Source organism: Nicotiana sylvestris, chromosome 6 (assembly GCF_000393655.2).
Source record: "Nicotiana sylvestris chromosome 6, ASM39365v2, whole genome shotgun sequence".
Lineage (NCBI taxonomy): Eukaryota > Viridiplantae > Streptophyta > Magnoliopsida > Solanales > Solanaceae > Nicotiana > Nicotiana sylvestris.
Window position 1 is genome coordinate 154,291,448 of NC_091062.1, and position 16,183 is coordinate 154,307,630.

A 16,183-nucleotide genomic window follows, 5' to 3' on the forward strand; every position below is an offset into this window, starting at 1 on the left:
AGATTAATATATGAAAAGGAGAAAAAGCCCTCCCAAATGTACGAAGGGACAAGATAAAAGCAGTGTACATACATACCATGATATTTTGCCTCCCATGTGCCCCGGGATACGGCTCGGCACCTACGCTCATCACAAGTTGAAGGGTCACCAGCTTCCGGACCCAACCAGGCAGATCAGGGACTTCGCCCGGCGCCCATGAAATTACTGCAGAAAAGAAGGAAACACGATTACTAAACTAAGTTTCCGCCATGAGCAAGTATGAGAAAACATGAGGTGCTTCACTCATGCGTATAATTCCATTCCTCAGAGAATGACATAAGTTCCACAGGGATAACGTCAGTCATCCGGACCTAGACGAATCGACTAGCCCACTCTCGATCTCCATCTTCCTCATCATCAACAATAAAGGGTGTGGACGAACGACACCGCAAGGTTAGCAGACCTCGATGATGAAAGGGCCGGTACAACCTGACAAGGTGACCGGGTGTGAATTCAAGCCCTGCCTTCTCCGCAAAGAACCTCATCATCAGCACTATTCACCAAAACGACGGATATATCTGCGCTAAAGTAACCCGATACTTTAAACAGAAATCAAGCACGCCCCTATCAAGGAGGCCTAATGCGAAAGGGTACAAGTACACATTTAGAAATCCATCGGCAAGGTCCGTGATACCCTCATTCGGGGGAAGCGCCTTCAACGCTACCCCGTCGCCCCATCTGCAGTCTTTCCTCACTAGCTTTAGGTGCTCCTCTCTTATCGAAGACATAGTCTTCAAAGTAAACTCCCGTGGATCCCGAGCACTGGGAGTGGAACTCTCCCCTCTCTGCCGGGCAGACCCTGAAGTAGCAGTCATGGCTATAGTGGAACTAGCAAACTGAAGCAGGAACCTACACGAACGCTTTGGCGCTAAGGTAACGAAGGACTCGATGCCAAAATGGAAGGATAACTATCTAAGATAATGGGATCTCCCAAGAAGAGGTAGAAACCCCACATATATGTGGGGAAACAACAACAGTCCGCCTACCCAAGTTAGGCCCCAAGAGGCCGACGGATTCGATACGGGTTCCGAGGTGGTACCCGACCTCGAGTTTTTCTCTCAAGGAGAAAAGTAAGCACTTCGGGCTCCATCCATGAGGGCTTGACATCAGGAAATCGCCTAAATATGGGTAACCCCTCCTCAGGGACCTACCTACAACACCATAAAAGGTTATCGACATCAAGTTCAAAGTAAATCTCCAAGTGCCTGAAGCTGACCTTCACTCAGAGGCTGCTCTCAAAATTTCGAGGTTTGATGCTCTATCTCCACGAGACTCGAGGGTCCCGATGACCCGAATCTATCAGACCGCTTCAGGCTTGATCTGGGGAACAACGATGGGCTCGAAAAGGAGCCATTTCTATCAACCAAAGACCGGAAAGAATGATCGCACCCGAGTTAGATATTGACGATCCTCGACAGGGGCACACGTTCAGAATCCCAGCAAACGCATAAGAATATACAAGAATATGGCAAGTATCAAAGGCAAAAGTCAAGAAAACATCTTTATATTCATAAACATTTGCTTACAATGGCCCTCGATGAGTCCTTACATATGATTACAAAAGTCTGCAAAGGGTCCTTATGCAGAAACAAAGAAACAAAGGGCGCACACACATGGTAAAAGCCTAGAGCCTAGTCTACTATCGAAGGTCCACCTACTGCAACAATGCCTCCGGACATCCTCTCTTCGGGCATGCATCCTCAGAAGCCTTATCTCGGCCTTACATACTAATATCCCCAAAGGATAAGTCGAGAAGCAGGGAGGGATTAAAAAATGCCATAGCCCGCTAAAGGTTGAGGACCCTCACTAGCCAAGAGAACCTCGGAGAAACAACAGACCCGGCGAACGTCGGCCTCGCTTGCACGGCTACTTTGAATCCACTTCTTGGGACATTGAGCCGTGCAAGCTGCCAGCCCGGGGCAAAGCGCCAAGTCGAACCGAGGTATGAAGGTGAGCAGCGGTATATAATCTGAGCCCCCTTGTTAGCAGCGGTATATAGTCCGAATAATTTTCTAAAGTGAGGAAAGTCGATCCCCGAATATCATCGTCTCGAGCCAATAAGGTCAGCAATAGCAGACGTAACAACAACAACAACAGCGACAGAACGGTATAATCCCGCTTGACAAAGGGGAGCTTAGGCAAAAGGCCACCGTATGATCGATGAGAATGCTGTCAAACAACCTTGAGGCCGTGAACTCCAAACATGGTGATCAACAATAGAGAAAGATGGCGAGAAGAAAGGGATGAATAAATGGAGGAAGGCACTTGGGTAGAGAGATAATGCCACAATACCCCCATTTATAGAGGACAATGACACGGCCATTAATGCCTTTGGAAAACTGACCGGCAGGTACAATTAATGCATTTTTGAAGAACCGAATCGACGGCGGTACTGTCACTTTGGAGAACGGGAATCGACAGCGCATTGAATGGCGTCGAAAAGACAAGTCCATGGGATGTCCCGGTTATCGTGAAAACTCACGCCATAGGTTGCGTCATCGGCATGACGTCGTCACGGGAAGCCCGGGGAGTCGGGTATCAGAATCGTTTCCCATCACTTCGTTCTAAGAAATGCGGAGACTATCTGTATGCGGCGAAATTAGAGGGTCCAATTTCTTGCTCTTAAGTCACTTCGGAAAAACACCTCGAGGCCTTGAGGACGCAAAACTGTGACCGAGTTCCCTCCTTCGAAGCTCATCAAGGTCCGACCCAAAGAGAATATTGATTGAGGCTAGAGTAAAATAGGGGATTCCCTAGGCATGCTGCTAAGTCTGACAAAGCAGTCTGCTCGGAGCCTGTATCAAGGTGTCGCATCTAGCCGTCCCATCTCCATACCTTTACAATTAATGCATTTTTGTACTATATTGAATTTTCCCTCCTATATAAAGGGGATCCTCATCACTTTGTAATGGGCAGCTGTTGCTCCAACTATTCTACACGAAATATAACAACTCTCTCTCTTTTCTCTATAACATATTTTCCCGACTCTATTGCTTATTATTCTCATATTTGTTCTTCATTTATTGCTTGCCATTGGCCATATAAAGCCTCCTTTGATTATATCCTAACTGTTAGCCTTTCCCCGATTACCCCCGATTGCTCGAGCCCGAACTCAGGCATTGACCTCGAGGCCCCTCATCGGTTAGTCCGAGGCCCAAATAGCTAACCTCTTGGTTTTATTATAACTCTATTTTAGCTCGCATTTCATCTGTTATCTTCACATATCTAGCATTAACTGCTTAAACAATTAGCATAAAAATAGATCACATATTTTTAGAGTCTCATTAACAAATTTAATTGTTATTACCATTTTCACCTTAAACACAACTAAACCTTAAAAAGAAGAGGGGACATGCCAAGTGATTTCTGCAAAACGTTGAAGTGGTTGCCGACATTTGCAATACAAAACTTTAAGGTAGATACTTTATCAGTCTTTACTTATATTCTCAAATTAAATAAGTTTTTTACTTAATTTTCTTTTGTTTCTGATTTTTGGGGTTTTGGTCTTTAAATCTTAATCTACAAATCCTAAAAATAATTATGGGTTCTTCTTTACTGTGCTTGTTAAGGTTGTAGCTTTCGATTTGCTTTTAGGTTTATGCTTAGATTATCGAGATAATTCGAGATAATTGGGGTACTAGCAAATCCCTAATTTTGATTTTGATTTTGATTTTTAAGTATGATTAATTTGATTTTGATTTGATTTTTGATCCACAATTGAATCTCCAAACGCAAAAACAGCTTTTACAATTATGTTTTTAGGTACATGCATCTAGCGAGAATGAATATTTCTTCAATTTCACCTTTAATTTCTCTGACCCATTTGAAAATATGCAGGAATCAGAAGTAATTTTTCTTGAATAGCCATCGCCTAAAGCTCTTTCTCAGTGTCGACTGCTCTTTCGCTGGTAAGTTGAAAACTTGAATCTGAAATTTTAGACCTTTTGATGCATGTTTGGTATTTCACTCAAAACCGTGAAATGTGATGTTAGGTGTTATGAGTCTTCATTTTTCTTGATATTGTTTTCGGTTGTTCGGTTTTCGGTTTAATCGTTTATTCGGTCGGTGTGCGGTTTCCAAATTTTTAAATTTCGAACATACTTAATAGATGAACCTCATCTTTGTCAGTAAGTTCACAACAAATTTCTCCCCATTAAGTTGACAATAGGCAGGTCGTTGTGCTTAAAGGTCTGTTGTAGCTCATGTATTTGTCCCTTTGTAGAAGAAGTGTTTCTAACTGCCATAACAGAATGAAAAGGCGCATAAAGAGATCTTATCACTAGCAGTTCTAACCAAACAAGTGTTGGTACATGAATCAGATAGACACATTTGTGTTGTGCTGATGCTTAATTATATGTTCTAATGCCTAGATAAAATGATGACTTAATAGTTCATAGTGGAAGTATTCTGATGTTGTTTGAGCTTGTAGCTGCATTATACTTGGGTTGTTTCGTAGTGATAAGTTCAAGCAATGATTTGAGAAGAAAAAGAGAAAGTGTTAATTCCTTTATGTCGTTTGATTCTGCTACAGACACAGTGGACTCTCTTCTCTCTTACCTGCCTTCTACGTTCACTAAGCTTCATTTTAATTTTTCTTGTATAATGATAAGATCTTACCCCTAATTGTGCCTTTGTTCTTACTAATTTTTCTATATCATGCAGGAGGTTCAACATGACAGGAATTGGATGATGCAAAGGTCAAGGTGGAACTGGCCGTGGACGTGGCCATTTTCAAGGACGTGGCAATTCTGGAGTGACGTCTCATCCACAATTGCAAGCTAAGGGGAAATACTAGAGCATCCCTAGAGAAAAGAGAATCAAATAATCCTTGTCAAGAACCTATAGAGACAGGACAAATATCAAGCAATCCTTTGCAGAGACCTTCTGTAGAGACAGTATCATCAAGAAATCTGGACAGAAGTGTGTATCCTTCTCCAGAAGCTGAAAGTGGTAGTGCAGGTTAGTTTTTTATTTTTCCCTTTAGTGTAACTACCTCCATTTGATGGTTTCTGCTGACTTTGTTTTAAATTGCCGAACAGTTTGAACTGTGGCTCCTGAACCTGAGTCATCTCAGTGCTGTTCACTTTACTATTACATAAGTGAGGGATATAGCCTCTGCATACTCCAACATCAGCATTTACATTTGCATGAACCGGATAAAAACCGATTAAACCAGGATTTAACCTTGTAACTGCTCCATTTTCAGTCATTAAATTACTTCTGCTCCTTTCATGGTTGTTGTTCAACAGCTCTACAATCTCAATTTGCCTTTTTTCCACAACCTTCTTAGACTGATGACTTCTATGCAGCTTAATTACAGATGACGAACCTTGAACACCATTAAGGTTTGTTTTGCTGCAAGGCTGAGGCGTTTCCTGTATGTGAATGCCAGTGAATTGACAGAATAGAATTTCATCTAATAATTTGCATTGAGTTATTTGGAAACTTATAAAACACAAAATTTAAACGAAAAGTGGGATATTCCTCATTGAACTCTACTTCAGCCAAGTGATATCTATTAAAACCAAGTGAGACGTAGCAAATACACATATAAAACACAAGCCAAGTAGCTTAAACTAAAAGAGAAGTGGATAACCACACCAATTAGACACTTTATCTGCAGGCATGGAAATAGATACAATTACAACACATATATATATTGGCCACATATATTATTTCTTAAATATATATATAGACCCCCGGGAAGGATGCCGGGGGTCTATTTGGAAACAGTCTCTCTACCCTAGGGTAGGGGTAAGGTCTGCGTACACACTACCCTCCCCAGACCCCACTAAGTAGGATTATACTGGGTTGTTGTTTGTTGTTGTTGTTGTTGTAAACTGACTGGTACAAGTATCAATACAATGCTTTCTCAGTATATTTTTTTTCCTTTGCAGTTTCTTCCAGGAACAAAAAGAGAGGAAGAGGAAAATATAAATCTAAAACTGTAGATATTAAAGCTAAGTACGGCGGAAAAATCACAATTACGATCCCAGATGACATTGATAGAGCAGTAGGTGCTGGGGCAAGAGATATTGTTAATTACTGTGGTTTGATCATGAGGAGCACTATCTCATTCCGGGATGGAAATTGGCAAAAGATGGCTTCAAAATATGGAGTAACAATGTGGTTAAACGTTAAGGTAACAAGTTATTTTCAATATTGTGTTGGCTTCAAATTACATGGTTTATTATTGTAGTTAAAATCAATATAATGTTACATTTATATATGTTCTGGATAAGTTTGAAGTTCTCGGCAGTGTGCGAGAGCATGTGTTGCAAGCCTTTGTCATCAGTACTATGCAAAGGCTTTTTAGAGCATGGAAAGCTCGATTGAGCAGTCACTACTCTCGCCACATTGCTGATGGAAATATATTATCTCATCGACCTGAAGATGTTGAGTTCAAGAATTGGAAATACCTAGTAGAGTATTTTGGAAGTTCTGAATTTAAGGTAACAATAATAGTATTTGGTTCACTACTCTTTGAATAATGGTTTCATAATCTGTTGACTTAGTGCAGGCTGTAAGCGAGAGAAATAGAAAGAACAGGGAAAAACAGATAACTAAGCATACTTGTGGTACAAGGTCTTTTGCAGAAGCAGAGGAATCGACGGCGAAAAGATATTTATTATAGAGGAAGAGGCTAGTGTGTCTTCTGCTATGGCAACTATGCGCCAAGAAATGCAAGCTGAGATGAGTCGAAAGTTGCAAGAAGAACGTGAACAAATGGTTGCCGAATTAAAAAGTAACATGGAACAAGAGTTGCAAAGGAAGTTGGAAGAGCAGGTTGAGCACGTGAATGCGGAAGTAGACAACCGGATCAGTGTAGAAGTAGCCAAGAGGATTCAAGAACAACCGGCTGCTATCATGACTGGAATGCAACAGGTGATCTACTCTTAATGTTTCGGTACTCTTCCTTCCTTCTTGACTATTCTTCTTCTTTTTTCTTGAAGTTCATATTTTAGCTAAGTTTTGTAGCTGAAATTTTCCTACAGTTGGATAGTTGTTCACATTATCACATTTATCTACTATATCTCTAGTTTCCAAGTAATCTAATTTTGCTTTAATCCTCATACAATTTCAGCGTATTTAGGTCACTATAAAATGTCAACCAACACATATGTATCTAGCACTATACAATTGATATTTATGTTAGAAATTTATCAGCTTAATTTCTACAGTCGTCAGTTTGAACATGGATAGACGCCTGTTCTACTTGAGTTTGAGAACTTTTAGTTTTAAGCATGAACTTATTTGCAATCTTCTGTTCTTATGGTCTTTATAAGTGCTTAACAATGCAATCTGTTTGCATTTTGGATAGTTGGATAGTTGTAGATTAAGAAGTCTGTAAAGAGCAAGCAAAAAGAGAGCTATTCTAATCTGAGACCAAAAGGCATGTATTCATGTGGCTCTTTTTTGCTTCTATCCTGTCTGTCTTGTTTCAAGAAGTAGGCACAGTTTCTGCTGATCTTAGACTGAATAAATTTGGTGCAGCTAAGTGCAGATACGCTGTATGTTGAAATATCCTTATAAGCTTACGATTTCTTGAACGATATTCACAATTCCTCCGGGCCATTTGAGTTTTCGTAGTAAGCCCTTTTCTGAGTTGGCTGTGCTTATAGTTTGTGAAGGCTTATCTAAAGATGCTTTTTCTTGTGAGAAGATTCAGAGTGTTTTGAAAATTTTCTTTTGTAGGACATGATAATGATTCTACCATATATACTTTGATAATGTGTTTTGCAACACAATGGGGGCTTTCCTTCGTTTCCATGGTTTCCCAACTGGTTCTTTGTACTGTCAAAGTTTTGAGTCTGGCGAATAACTAGCTAAAACTCCTTGATTTCTTGTATTTGCTTGCTTGATACAATTTTGATTTCAGAATGATGTGTGCACAAAATGGTATTTAGCAATATGTGAACATTAATCAGGAATTGTTCACCACCATCTCTTCTGCCTCATAGTCCCTCCCATGTGGTTCCATAGACTTCGGCATAACGCATTTGATTCCTTTCAAACTTAGAAACAGTTGACATAGTTGATCACTGACTTCACAGTGTATAAAGATGATTAATGCTCGTTCACATAAATGGCATTTGAGCACAGTTGCATTCCTCAAATTATCTTGAGTTAAACATGCATCTTCAACAACCAACCAAGAGAAAGCAGCTACCTTTTATGGAATTTAACTTTCCACATATGCTTCTTAGGCCAAATGATCTGTTGTCCAGTATCATTAAAGGCTATATAAATAAACTTACTGTGTTGATGCCTTTACTGTGATGCTTCCAAACTATTCTGTCTTCATTTGCTGTAGTTCCTTGAAATTGTTCCAGAACCTTGAAGAGTTCAGCTATCCTACTTTAGAAATCTTCTGAAGTTAATGTTCTTATATGTATCTTTTTTCACGTTGATGTTATCTTCAAGATCTAACAATGTGATCTTCTATTTGTTTCTTTAACAATAGGGACAAGGTTCTTAAACAGTGGTGACAATGAAGGAGGAGCTTGAAGCTAAGGCACTCAATGTTTTGCTTCTTGGTTATTTGTAAATGCGTACAATGACAATGAAGTATTACGAAGTATATATGCGGAGGAACTTAAGACTAAGGCACTCAATATTTTGCTTTTTGGTTATATGTATATGCGTACAATGACAATGATGTATTACGTAGTGTATATGCGGAGGAACTTGAAGCTAAGGCACTCAATATTTTGCATTTTGGTTATATGTATATGCGTACAATGAAAATGAAGTATTGCATAGTATATATGTAACTGAACTTTTAGTAATGGAAGTGTTTAGTATTTGGTTTAGGAAATTCTTTTGGTGTTTATTAAATATTATTGGATGATCTTAAACTTATATATTAATGTAAACTCTAGTATTCAGTTGCTACTAGAGTAATATTAATGGCGAGTTTCAGTTGCCACAAAAAAATCACTATTCAGTAGCGATATAGAGTTGCCACAAAAAATCACTATTCAATAGCATTATTAGAGTTGCCACTAATGATTAATCATTTTTGTGGAAACTAAGTCGCCACTAAATGTCGCTCTACAGTAGCGCTATTAGAGTTGCCACTAATGGAAAATTATTTTTGTGGCAACTAAGTCGCCACTAAATGTCATTCATCAGTAGCGGTATTAGAGTTGCCACGGATGACTAACCATTTTTGTGGCAACTAAGTCACCACTAAATATCACTCTACAGTAGCGCTATTAGAGTTGCCAATGATGACTAATTATTTTTGTGGCGACTAAGTCGCCACTAAATGTTACTCTTTGAAGCGACTTAAATAAAATCAGTCTGGTGGAACTCTTCCTTGTGGCGAGTACATTTAGTTTTTGTAGCGACAAGGTCATCACAAAATGTAGACATTCTGTGGCGACCTCATGTTGTCGCTACTAGTAACATTCAGTAATGGAAGTACTTGCAGCAGTTCCATAGTCACTATTGTAAACATTTAGTGGCGACAATTAATGATTTTGTGGTGACTTTGGTCGCCACTAAAAGACAGATTTCTTGTAGTGATAGCACGGCATCTATAGTGTAAAAATATATGAATGCATACTGCAGATACATTTAAATACATATATACATCTGAATACATAATTTAAAAAAACATATGAATACATTCATGGAATATAGCGAGACAGTGAATACAATGAAATACAACGAGATACATTGAAATACAATGGAAAAAAAGACAATGAATACATTGGAATATATAGAATACGGCGAGATACATTGAAATATAATTAAAAAAAATGTAACAAAATCTTCAAGTTGCTCAGCCTCATACTCCGTCGTCTTTGTTCAAGAACAACCCTAATGTCGTCTCATTGAGAGGATCGCGATTCTGACTCGAAATGTCACTGTTCCCGTTTCGATCAAGAACCTAATCCAAAGAGATCTAGGAAGCACAATAGAATTTGAAAATTTTGCGAGACAATGGAGATGAATTATGGAAATGTCACTGTTCTCTCATGGAAAACTTGTTAACAATTATGGAAGAAAGCGAGGGAGCGGGGCAAAATCCACTGCAATTAACGATTAAAACATTGATATCTTGTGGGGAGAGATTGATTTTGGCTAAAAGGTCTTCAAATATAGTGAAGAGTGGCATGTGGACTTCTTCGATCAAGAACCCAGTCCGTGAGGAACTAAATGCTCGGGTAGGGACTGGTAAGATTCTCTAAAATCTCAAAACCCTAGTCTTTGATAAGCTGGCGTTGAGAGAGAGAGAGGGTGGAGAAAAATCTGAAAGAATAAGAGAAAAAAATAATACAAAGCGTATTTTATAACTTAAGGGTAGGAGATGACCATAAATAGATATTTTGACTATAAAAATCAAAAGGTAGTTATGGAATATAGTTTTTTAAAAGGGTATTTATTTAAAATAAATAAGGTATCAATATTTGCTATAAGAGGTAAATATTCCTAAAATATATGTAACATACTTTCATACGCACATTATTATAGATTTACCAGTTTAGGGTACGTGCGTTGCACGTGCGTATTATATCTTGTAGTACAAATTTTTAAAAACAAATACATAAATATTAATTAAGCATGTGTATGAAGTATATATAAAGATTGAAGGTTAAAAAATGCAAGATGAATTAGCAAAATGTGAACTCAATATTACGTGTTGTGCTATCACAACTTGTTAAATGTTATTACTGTCAAAATCAAATTTCGGATCGGAAGGTCTGAAAACAAAAATATTATAACAAATCTTCTCAAGTTCAAAATATGAAAACATATAACACACCATTTAAATATAAATTACACCAAACTCAACAAAGAGAATGTTGACTTAAATATATATGACACTACAATGATATAGAGGTTTAGTAGCAACCATGAAATACTGACAACAAAGCAAAATGTCAGCTATCTCATAAATTTGTGAATAACTTTATATATCTTTGTAGCTCGAATTAATGTTTTTATTTAAATTCTCTGTAACGATCTGACCGGTCGTTTTGAATAAGTACAACCTCGTCTCCCCATATACTGCTAAATTCATGCTTCACGATTCTTATGTAACTTGCCGGGGAAATTGGTTCGGGTTCGGAAAGGTTTTTGAAAGGAATTGAGACACTTAGTCTCCAAGAAGAGAGTTTAAGTTGAATTAAATTGACCGGAAGGTGAAATATGAGTAAACGAATCTGAAATGGATTTTTTATGTTTCCAATAGCTCTGTATGGTGATTTTGGGTTTAGGAGCATGCCTGGAAAATTATTTGGAAGTTTGTAGTTTAATTAGGCTTGAAATGGCGAAAACGAGAAGTCACAGTTTGGGAGTTTGACCGAGGGGTTAACTTTTTGATATCCATATCAAAATCTGACTCAAGAAGTTGGAATAACTCCATTATGTCATTTATGACTTGTGTGCAAAATTTAGGGTCAATCGGACTTGATTTGATAGATTTTAGCATTGTTTGTGGAATTTGAAAGTTCCTAAATCCTTAGGCTTGAACCCGAGGTGGATTTGGTGTTTTAGTATTGTTTTGAGTAATTCGAAGACTCGACTAAATTTTTATGATGTTATGGGATGTGTTGGTACATTTGGTTGATGTCCCGGAGTCTCGGATGAGTTTCAGAGTGAATTTTAAGCAAGTCCGGACGTTTCGGAACTCTGAGATGGTTCTGACACTTTTGGGAGTGCGGACCGCACCAAAATTTTGCATACCACAGAGGGGAGTGCGGACCGCACACCAAAAATGGTCCGCAGGATCGTTGGTCCGATTTCGGAAGCTCATATCTTTTGATCTACAAGGAATTTGGGGATGATTCAAAAATAAAAGTTGTAGATATTTGAATCTAGTTTTGATAAACATATTATAATACGCATTTGGACATCTGTAGAAAAAGTTATGACCAAAATACGAAAGCATGTCTCTGCAGTTAAAACCTGTGCGGACAGCAGTCGTTTTGGTGCGGACCGCACTGGTTTTGTGCGGACAGCACTTGTTTTTGTGCGGTCCACAGTGGTGGAAATCCGGGGGGCTCTATAAATACGAGGTTTTGGGTTTTATTTAATATTTTGACCTAGAGAGCTCGGATTTTGGTGATTTTCTCGAAGGTTTTTCAAGAAATTCATCGGGTAAGTGATTCTAACTCAGATTTGGCTAGAGTACATGAATCTATCATTGAATTCATCATTTCGTTCGTGATTTGGGATAGAATTTGGGAAAAATTGTGAAATCTTTAAAAAATGTAAAATGATGATTTGAAGGACCAAATGGTATTTGGATAATTTTTGTATGGGTGAACTCGTATCGGAATGGGTATTCGATTTTTGTAAATTTTGTTGGATTTCGAGGTGCGGACCTGGGGAGTTGACTTTTGTTGAATTTTCGCAAATTGTATAAGAATCATAGCTTTGTTAATTGAAATTATTCTCTCTTGCATTGTTAGATGTATTCAAGTCATTTTTGGCTAGATTGAGCCGAGCATTGATGAACTGGAAAAAGGAAAAGCTAAATTAAGTATTGAATTGGCCGTATTAAGGTAAGTATCTTACCTAACCTTGTGTGGGGGACTACCCCTTAGGATTTGAGTCCTCTATGCTAATTGTAGTCCGTGCACGCGAGGTGACGAGCGTGTGCTCGGTCTTATCTGTGGGAGAATTGCCCTTTAAGATTCTTAGGTCCTTATGCTCATTATGTGAAAAGTATCCCGTTATGGTTGGGTTTCCTAATTGCTTAAATTACCTCTATATGCACCATATGATGTTATTAGCTTTCCTCTAATTCGTACGTGTTACTTGACCTTTAATTGCCTTGATTGAAGCGATTGTTCTTCTTATCGTTTTGTTATCTCTAAATTGTAAATTCTTCTATGACTCCGTGTATATATGCTAGGTGTCCAAATTGTTATGGTTGTCGGTTTAGTTATCACATGCCTGTTATGTCTTATTATTTTGTTAAGGTTATTGTGCTTCTTGGTTTTCCTGTGGTTCTCTTGTTGCCGTGCATTCATACTCCTGGTGGTGGAATTCCTTGTGATTGGGTTATTGGATTGTTTTTTAGTATTCTTCATGTTGCTGCTATGTATTTACTTTGGGACTATGGGACGATATTTCGGGAGATCCTCAGCATATATATTAAGGATACCAAGAGATCCTCGGGATACCAAGAGATCCCCAACACATATATTGAGGATACTAAGAGATTCTCGGGATACCAAGAGATCCCCAACATATATATTGAGGATACCAAGAGATCCCTGGCATTTATATTGAGGATACCAAGAGATCCTCGGGATACCAAGAGATCCCCAACACATATATTGAGGATACCAAAAGATCCTCGGGATACCAAGAGATCCCTGACATTTACATTGAGGATACCAAGAGATCCTCGGGATACCAAGAGATCCCTGACATTTATATTGAGGATACTAAGAGATCCTCGGGATACCAAGAGATCCCCAACACATATATTGAGGATACCAAGAGATCCCAGAACATATATTGAGGATACCAAGAGATCCCCATCATATATATTGAGGATACCAAGAGATCCTCGGGATACCAAGAGATGCCAACACATATATTGAGGATACCAAGAGATATTCGGGATACCAAGAGATCCCCAACATATATATTGAGGATACCAAGAGATCCTCGGGATACCAAGAGATCCATAGCTCATATACGGAGGATATTGAGAGATCCCCGAGTATTTACATTTGGGACTACACGACGGTATCTTGGGAGATCCCCGGTTGTTATCTCTGTGTTGAGCTGTACTCCTAATGTGATCATTTTATCTCCGTTGTAATTGTTGTTATCAATTCAAGTGTTTTAACGGTTTAAATTCCTTTACTGATGTGATCCTTTGTGTTGGAACCCATAGTGTTTACAATACCTCGCCTTAATTTTATGTATATTTCAATACTTCAAATTTCAACAATTGTTATATTTTTAACTCAATTAATTTCTCAATTAAATTTTTCTTAAAGCGTTTGAGGTTGTATTTTACTTGAAAAGGAATTTCTACTAAGTTAATTTATTAAATCCCTTGTTAAAGGTGAAAATCATCCGATGTTGTATTTCAATTGAAAATGGTACCTTCTTTATTCAAATGATTTCTAATAATAACTTTATCTTTTCTCGTTGAATTCCTAGTTGGTTTATGCACTGTACCCTACTTTATGTTATGTAAATGAGACTCCTTGAACATCTTAATTGTATTGATTATGGCCCTATGTACTGAGTAGCATGAGAACGTCATTGCGCAAAGTGAGATAGAAATATGTGGGCACGAGGTGCCGGGTGTGCTAAAGGTTTGATAGTTGATGTTATGATATAAGACATCGAGTTTGAGATGGATGGAATTGTGCATCAGAAATGATATGATTTATTAAGTTGACCTTGACTTTCTCAATTGAGTACATTTTTGACTTGTCTATGTCCTAGTTATGTTGGTGTTAATTTACTTGGTTAACTTCATTTCCATCTGTGTTTCCCTTATTGTTTCTACTGTTTGTGGTTGAGTTTTCTCCCTGTTGCTGATATTACCTTGTTATCGTATCCCGATTGTTTATCGTTATATCATGTTCAATTTATTTGACCAGTAGGTGTCTGGACTGTTCCTCGTCACTACCCCACTGAGGTTAGTCTTGATACGTACTGGGCACCGCCGTGGTGTGCTCATACTACACTTCTGTACATTTTTGTGTACAGATCAAGGTATTTGATCGGTAGTAGCTGTGCGGGTTGTTGTGGTGGTGACTCAAGGTAAACCTGCTACAGCGTTCGCGGGCCGCGGAGTCACCTTCATTTGTGCTTATTTCCATTTGCTCCTTTTTGTTTCGGAGTAGTGATGCATTTATTTTGTATAACTACTCTTAGAAAGGTTTCTGACTTGTACCACCGATTTTGGGAATTGTAAATTGTTAAGAGTTATTGAACTTAAAGTTGACAAATATCAATGTTATTTCCGTTAATGTTAGGCTTACCTAGTTTAGAGACTAGGTGCCATCACGACTCCTTCGAAGGGATTTTTGGGTCGTAACATTCCCCTTTTTTGAGAAGGCGTGTCTGTTTAAATTTCTTTTAAGAAGTTTTTGTCATTTTTAAAAAATGGCTTTTCGATATTTTTCAACGACAAATGATTTTTTCACTCTGAAAACACTTAAAATCTTGTCAAAAAATTTTTAATTACCCAAATAAAGAAAGAATTCTGGAGTGATTTTGAACTTTGCTCGCTTAGCTTGTATGTCCTAAGAAGTTGTTATGTTCTAAAATCTTAATATAAAGAACCAAAAAAGAAAATAATTAAAATCATCCATCGAAACAAAATGTCAAGAGTAAAATTAGGGATGACTTTTTTTTTTATAGGAAAAAGGCCATTATTGCCCCTGTACTATTGGCATTTAAGCACGTTTCTCCCTCGTTATACTATACGTTCAATTCTCATTCTACCGTTAACAAAGTAAGCAAAAATACCCCTAACCCTAATGTTTTGACACTGTGGCACCCAGGACCCTCAAATAAATTGCCACGTAATAATACATGTCAGCATTTTTGTAAATTCACTACCCAATAAATTATTTTAATTCATTTTTTCTTTTACTTTTCTCTTTCTTCTTTTTTCAACATCAATTCTTCTGCTTCTCTAACGTCATAGCCTACCAAGCTGAAAGCTTTCGAAATCCATCAAGGATTGTTTAAGTTCATGATAATGAAATTAGAAAAAGAGTGAGTTTTTCTGAATGGGTAGAAAATGCCAGGACGACTAATTACGATTAATCCCAAAGGTGACATGCCATTAATCTTTTTCTTCTTCTTCTCCGGCGGGCTTGTCGAAGAGATGCGATGAGGGGAGACAATAAGCTGAATTGTTAATGGTTGAAACTGTCAACATTGAACAATATTGCATGTTGACTTTTCAAAGCAGTGCGTATATATTGACAGGCCAGTAATCTTTTCCATCTTTGGTGGTCTTGTCGGAAAAATTTCCGTCGGTGAAGAAGCACTCTCAGATTTGGCCAAAAGATTATTGGTGAATTTTCTTTATCTTAACCGTTGTTTGTGGCAGAAATTCCTCCTACCGACTTCAAAATCTTCATGGGTCTGTCATGGGTGGTAATGGAGGTTTCCGGCATTTTCCAATCCTACTATTACGATC

General features: G+C 38.1%; 1 long non-coding RNA gene across 5 annotated transcripts; it reads left to right on the forward strand.

The window, feature by feature from the left end:
* The first annotated feature begins 3,366 nt into the window (after positions 1-3,366).
* On the forward strand, positions 3,367-8,857 carry LOC104249208 (uncharacterized). 5 transcript variants are annotated; one of them, XR_716669.2, is made up of 6 exons: positions 3,367-3,454; positions 3,877-3,947; positions 4,702-4,998; positions 5,937-6,181; positions 6,560-6,924; positions 8,504-8,857. It is a non-coding gene; the product is annotated as an uncharacterized lncRNA (long non-coding RNA). The 5 variants fall into 5 exon arrangements; XR_011400280.1 differs by lacking the exon at positions 3,367-3,454 and adding an exon at positions 3,492-3,673 and having other exon boundaries at positions 6,555-6,924; XR_716668.2 differs by lacking the exon at positions 3,367-3,454 and adding an exon at positions 3,495-3,801.
* The last annotated feature ends 7,326 nt before the right edge of the window (positions 8,858-16,183 follow it).